At 41.7% G+C, this 6,525-nt stretch overlaps 1 long non-coding RNA gene across 1 annotated transcript; it reads left to right on the forward strand.

Annotated features, from left to right (window-relative positions):
- Positions 1 to 23: 23 nt before the first annotated feature.
- On the forward strand, positions 24 to 5,843 carry LOC128781691 (uncharacterized). The gene is made up of 3 exons (XR_008428464.1): positions 24 to 473; positions 3,201 to 3,442; positions 4,931 to 5,843. It is a non-coding gene; the product is annotated as an uncharacterized LOC128781691 (long non-coding RNA).
- Positions 5,844 to 6,525: the final 682 nt, after the last annotated feature.

The following is a 6,525-nucleotide window of genomic DNA, read 5'->3' on the forward strand; positions in this document are numbered from 1 at the left end:
CAGGCCAGTTCTTGATTGTTTTATGGGACTTTTTCTATGTTTGTCCCCATTTATGAAGGGATTAAACCAAAGCGTAAACATAAATGTTAAAAACAGGCAAAATGAGGCTAGGATCTTTTAAAAAGCTCCGGCCTGTTTATTAAAAATCAAAGCAACTGAAGACGAGAGCCCAGGGTAAGCCTGTGGCCTAGGCAGCAAGTCAGAGATACAAGTGTCAGCCTGTATGCAGCACAGGGTGCTTCCTTGGACACTGGCTCCGCAGAAAGACCCAGGCGCTCAGCACCCGGGGGTTTTAAAGTCTCTTAAAGCTACCGGATTGGTGCGCTCTTGATCCTTTCATAGATTGGCCTTTTTCCGCTCACTGGTTGGTCCAATTTGCGGTGCGTTCCTGGCCAGTCATTCTGGGATGCTTCCATGTCACTGGCTGGCTCGTTGTCCGATTACAGTCCGGGCTGCTGTCATCAGGCCGTGAGGTAACCTTCTGGAAAGTTCTTACCACCCTCCTCTAGCGGGCACATGCTCATACTGCAGTACATTTAACTTCAGAACTTACTGCATTAATTAGGCCTAACACTTCATTACATTCATTAACAATTCATAACAACATGACATCATTAACAATTTATAACCCAACCTGTGAAAGCCAATTTTATTTATAACAATAAAGTTGAAGGAAATGGGGGAAAAGGTTCTCTAGACCAGACTGCAGTCCTACAAGGGGATATTGTGAAAAACACCAATCACTTGTTTTTTAAAATCTTAAAAGTTTATTAGTAATAAAATAATTATAAATAAATAGTAATAAAATTAGCGTAATAAAAATTTGGACAATGAGGATTAGGACACTACGAGACAATAAAAAGCAAAGAACTACGGACGTCTGGATCTTTTTGGACACTGAACTGCCAAAAACATGCCTTGCGAACAAAGGAATAGCCCTTAAAAGCAACAGCCTGTTGCATATTCATATATCTCATACATGATGCAGAAATTCCTTGCAAATTAAGAATTTTTCTGGGTTTTGTCAACTCCTTCCTCTTAATCCTGGTGGCTCCATAAAGATGGAGAGAAGGTGGAAGAATGTTTGTCTTTTCCCATAAGGAGGCAGTAACTCATTAGGTGTCCTGTTGCTGTTATCTCTGTGCGAAGAGCTTCTTGATTATCTTATCCCTTTCTTGAGCTAGTAAAAAATATCTTACATCGCAGAGTTTCTATTTTACCATTATGTTGTAACCTAAAACTATATTTAACACACTACTTAGAAAGGATTAATACAGTATTACAAAATAACCCTCCGTAATACATAGAGCATTCAATTCAATATTTGCCAAGAGCCAATTATAAAATAAGCATTTTTCACAGATATTTACTCTGTGACCACTGAGTTCTGTATAATGGAAGTCTCTACGGCACTATATGGGATCTTGCACGTTTGCCTGATTATCAGCACAAGAGACAAATTGTGTAACTCAGCAGACAAACTCTTAAACAGAGGAAGACAGGCAAGGAAGTCCTACCAGTGTAGAAAACATACCAGACTCAAAAAAGTGTCATCCCTGATGCATAGGTGTCTAAGCTACTTTTTAAGAATGCCACAACCTCCACGTGTGCTCTGTCCTAGCACTTCACTGTTCTCTTCTGCAAGTTTCCTAATTTCAATTTTCCCAGATACAATTCGGATTGCTACCTCAAAAAGGAAGTTAACACACTGATTTCTGCCATTAGAGTGGGTAAGAAAAACAGTCTTTACATATTTAAAGCCCAGAATGAGATGTTCCACCTTCTTTTGAGTAAAGAACCCCATGTTTTGTATCTCCAATCATCATAAGCTGCTCTTGTCTTTCTCTAAATGATCCACCAACTGAATGGTTGACAGCACACAGAACTAGACACCAGCTTAAAGCATCACTGAAAAGAGACTGGAAGGCAAAAGCAGAAGTCCCACTCTGCAACAGCACAATTCTGTTAATTCAAGTTTAACTTGAGAACCACGATAAATCTCATAAAGTTTTTCATCCAGCTCACATCCTGTATGTCTACCACCAAATGTGCTAATGTCTGCTTATCCCTACTTTATATCACTTGATTTTTTTCAAGCAATAGCTTCATCTGTCAGCACCAATTGTGACTCTTATGCCACAGCAAGCCTCCAATTTTCATTAGCTTGATGTCATCTCAGATTTAAGAAAGTTTCCCCCTTATTATGTCATCCAGATCATGAATCCTTTGGTGGTTGCATTCTTTTTTCTTTCAGTTGATAAATGTCATCTGTTTTCTAATTATTACACTGTAGAGTTATAGAGAACTGGGGGCTGTGCCCACATGAATACTAAAGAAGCATAGGATGCTCTGTACCTTTGGGTGCAAATTAAAGTGCAGCAATTAAAGCAGGCAGGATTTTGTACAATCTTGCACTAAATGGACAAGTTGTTCCCTTCAGTAACATTTTTCACTGCTTTCTTCAGGCATGGATGTATTTTTTGTGTTAACACTCTTGAGCTAAACATCATTGGTTTTCAGTTGATTAAGTAGAGAGGTGCCAGCTGTGTCAAGGTTCAGTAACAACTAGAAGTCATGACTGGCCATGCCTCCACAGACGTGTCTCTGGGCTTTGCAGGATAGCAGTGACATCAGAAAATTATAAAAAGGGCCCGCCAGAAACTGCTGCAGCCTGCAAATGCCTCAGGCATCTGTCTGGGACAAAGCTGTAGCATCCCATCAACTCTCCTCTCTCAGTCAATTCCCAAGCCTTCTGCCCTGGCGATGGCAGTGACTAGCTAGCATAGAGTAGTCCTCCTGGGAGTAAAAGACAGATTCCCCCATGGACTTCTGGCTCTTTGACCCCTGGTTTCTCCTTTCCCTGTTCCCTCATGGGTTGGATATATTGTTGCCCGTCTACTAATTGTAAAATATCAAAGATGATATTTTTACTAATTTCTTTACTTACATTCATGCCAATACCTTACTTTGCCTGATCTCCTTTTCCCTTTTCTCCTAGTTTCACTCAGTTTTAGCCTTCCATATGTTTTCCCCTGACCCCTTCCTTGTTTTCTTAAACTAATAAAATGGGGAAAGCGGAGTGGAGGAAGGGGGAACAGGGGAAAGTGGAATAGAGGCGTGCACATAGAAAAGGGGAGAGAGAGGGATTCATGTAATTGTTACAATAAATAAAGTGCCTTATTTATTGTAACAATTTTTAGGTTACAGCCCAGTACCCGGACAAACATCAAGATGCTCTCCAGCGTGATTGTGTGGCTGCCCTGGATCATTGTCAGCACCAGCACTGCCTGGATCATCCAACAGCCCAAGCAAAATAAATGGGTCACTCTTGTGAAGTCTTTACAACAGGACAGTTTCTGCATGGCCATGGGCAGCGTGGAAGAGCCTTTATCCCCATGCCTGCTGGGAATCCCTTTGGCATCCAAAGATTATCCCTATACAGGTAAGAGGCCCAACCCTGTGGGCACCTGGGATGAGTGGACAAAGATTTTACCACATGCACCACAAGAAGCCCAAGAATTGGGGTCTTCCAAAGCAACATTGTGTGTTCAGTTTTACTATAAGCAATCTAATCAGCTATGGTCTAAAGCCACGCAGGCCCAATTAATTCCTAGAAAAGATGTGACACCAATTTGAAAAGAACATAATTTGGCCAACTGGTGCAATTACACCAGTCCCATATTGTCTACGTCCTCTCCATACCCCAGAGTGCTCCCCAGGGGAGTGTTTCTTATCTGTGGGGATGGAGTGTGGGCAGGGTTCCCCTCACGACTCCAAGGGCAGCAGTGCCCACCATCCACCTCCCCCATTTTTAGTGGTTCCCTTATGAAATCAGGTATTTATTGCCTTAGATAGGTTTGTATTTTTCCCAAAGCTGTTTGTATTTGTTTGGGAAGGAGGAGTGCCTGTATGTGATTCTGTTTACTCCATTGAGACAGCTTTGATTTTGCTTCCCAAAATGAAAAAGCAGAAGACTGTAGCAGGAACTAAGTATAGATAACTTTTAATATATTGCTGTTGGTCTTTGCTATACCCGTGCCAAAATTGTGTGAAAATGTCAGTGTGTTTTCTTCCCTTCATTTTCACTTCCTGCTTTCCTGACCTATACAGTGTTTTTTCATCTTGTATACCACTTTTATGCTCCCTGAATATGTTCTTTCCACTCTAGTCTGAGAATCTTATCTTGATCTCTGACTGTACTGATACAGTGGTTTACATACTTTGTCCTCATGGCATTTGAGAAACAGCTTTCATTAGCTTAATCAAAGTTTCTAAGTCACTTGTATGTTCTAAAATTATGAAGAATTGAATTTCTACTGCATGCTGTTGTAGCTGAAATTTATTTATAACCTGAATCCATTTATTCTGCCACTGATTAAAATCACTGTAAAGCAATGAGGCATGGCTTGTGGAGTTTGACTGATGGAGCTGTAGGCCTGTTTTGGCCAGCTATTTAATCATATATAATCCATGCAAAACCAATTTTTAAACGAATTTAGAGTGTGTTGTGCTGCCCAGCCAACTGGACCGTTTTCTGTGTGCTGTGCAGTTGTGTTGGGGCACAGTTTGAATGCACCTCAGAGTATTAACAAGGGAGAATGAATTGCATCCACTAAGAGCACGGAAATTTTTATCTGTGCCAGGTCACGGCTGTGGCCCCGACAGCACTGGGATTTATTCACATACTTTATAGACATACTGTGTCTAATTAGATAAATTTTGTGAAATCTCTTTTCTTACTCTGCTGTAAGATTATGCAATATTATGGCTGCAATCATTAGAAATGAACTGAGGAATTTTGTAAAGCTGTGAGAATGAACTTTGAGGGCTTGTTTTCAGCTGCATGCAGCACCGCTACTGCACATATGATGCATCTCTTTTGATTTTAACATTGCCCAGCTACAGCAATTAATTTTTCTTTGTGTTCCAGAGGGAGCTGTCCATCCTCCTAAACTTATACCAGAGCATGGCAAACGCCCATGTGCCTGCCAAACATTCAGACGTCGCCCTGGAAGAGTTACCTTGGACAGGGCTTTGTGCGCTCTTGCGTGAGAATGTTGAAGCCCTGATCTTGAACTTCCACAAGGCTAACGAGAGGCTGAGTGTCCCCAGGCATCAGCTGCCTCTGCTGAGCTCAGGGACATTTGTGCACACTGCAGTCTCGTTACAAAGGAGAAGGAGGAGTGGTATTCATCCCCCCAAGAGGATTTGGACATTAACAAATGAACACCATTAATTATGGCTGGTCCACTGCTCAGTTTGATGCTGTTGCTGTGAGCATTTAGATGGGACTGGAGTGTGCATCAAGTCTCTCAGCTCCACTTTCTGTGCAGGACATTCTGAAAGGACTGTCTGATACCTGCCACAGGCACCTAATTCAAGGATAATAAATTCATCTTACTGATGGAGAAACTCACAGAATGTAGTCATTTCCAGTCATAAAGCAAGTCTTTATTTTACCATAACCCATAGGCAAAATACACTTTCTCCAGGAATACCATCTTTAAATGATGTGTTTATGACTCAGATGCACTATTTGAAAGATTGCCAATGTGAGGTTTTCTGTTTAATGGTAACTTTCGGATTATGGCATTTTTATTCAGAAACACAATAGAAATAGCTATTCTAAAACATGTCAGTATTTGTGTGAAGGAGGAGCTGTACTTTTCTGAGTGATATTAATGCAAGTGAGCTTACGTGGCCTTTCTTCCCAGAAAACCTTGTATTTTTAGGGAAAAACAAACAAAAGAAACCTTTCTAAATTGTGGTAGATAGGGACAGGCGAACGGAAGATCTCGGGATGTGACGGAAAGCTAGACCCTTCCCCCCTTCTTCCTGCTATAGTTAATCAATTACCCCTAAAGCATGCAGCCCCTCCTAAACTCAGTAGTTTTCCACTCCTTACTAACCCTAGCCAGACCCACCATCCCCTTCTGACGTAGTGAAGCCCCCTTGACTATTTAACCCCGTAAGATAAGATAATAAACGCCATTTGACCATCCACCACATTGGTGTCTGTGCACGTCTGTGGCCCGAGTGACCTGGGGGAGGCCGGGTTGCCGTGCTGTGTCTCGAAACCAGGTCGCCCGCCTTCTCATCAGAAGGCGACACTAAATAGATCAGCTGGGTCCAGAGACTAAGCTAAGAGTGGCTAAGCCACTCTTCAGGGTTCCACTTTGTTTTCTGGTTTATTTCCCTTTTGAAGTAAAAGAGGAAAGGGAGAAGGAAAGACATGGGAAGGGAAGGAGATGGATATTGTTGGCAGTGTTTGTGGGGTTTGTGTCTTACTGTTCTTGCTTTTTGATTAAGCCTTGTTACTGAGACTGATTGTGAGGTCTCTAGGGATCTTCTCATGTACTTAGCAGCTTTTCTGGGATTTTAGACTGTGTTGTAACAAACTTTGTTCCTACAGCTCAGCGTGATCTATCTGGAAGTGTCTTGCTGATATTTTCTAGTAAGAAAGTGCAGGTGTGTGCATTTGGAGATCATTGTTGGCTTGGTTCATTCCTCCATGTAATTTGCATG

This window comes from Vidua chalybeata, chromosome Z (assembly GCF_026979565.1).
Source record: "Vidua chalybeata isolate OUT-0048 chromosome Z, bVidCha1 merged haplotype, whole genome shotgun sequence".
NCBI lineage: Eukaryota > Metazoa > Chordata > Aves > Passeriformes > Viduidae > Vidua > Vidua chalybeata.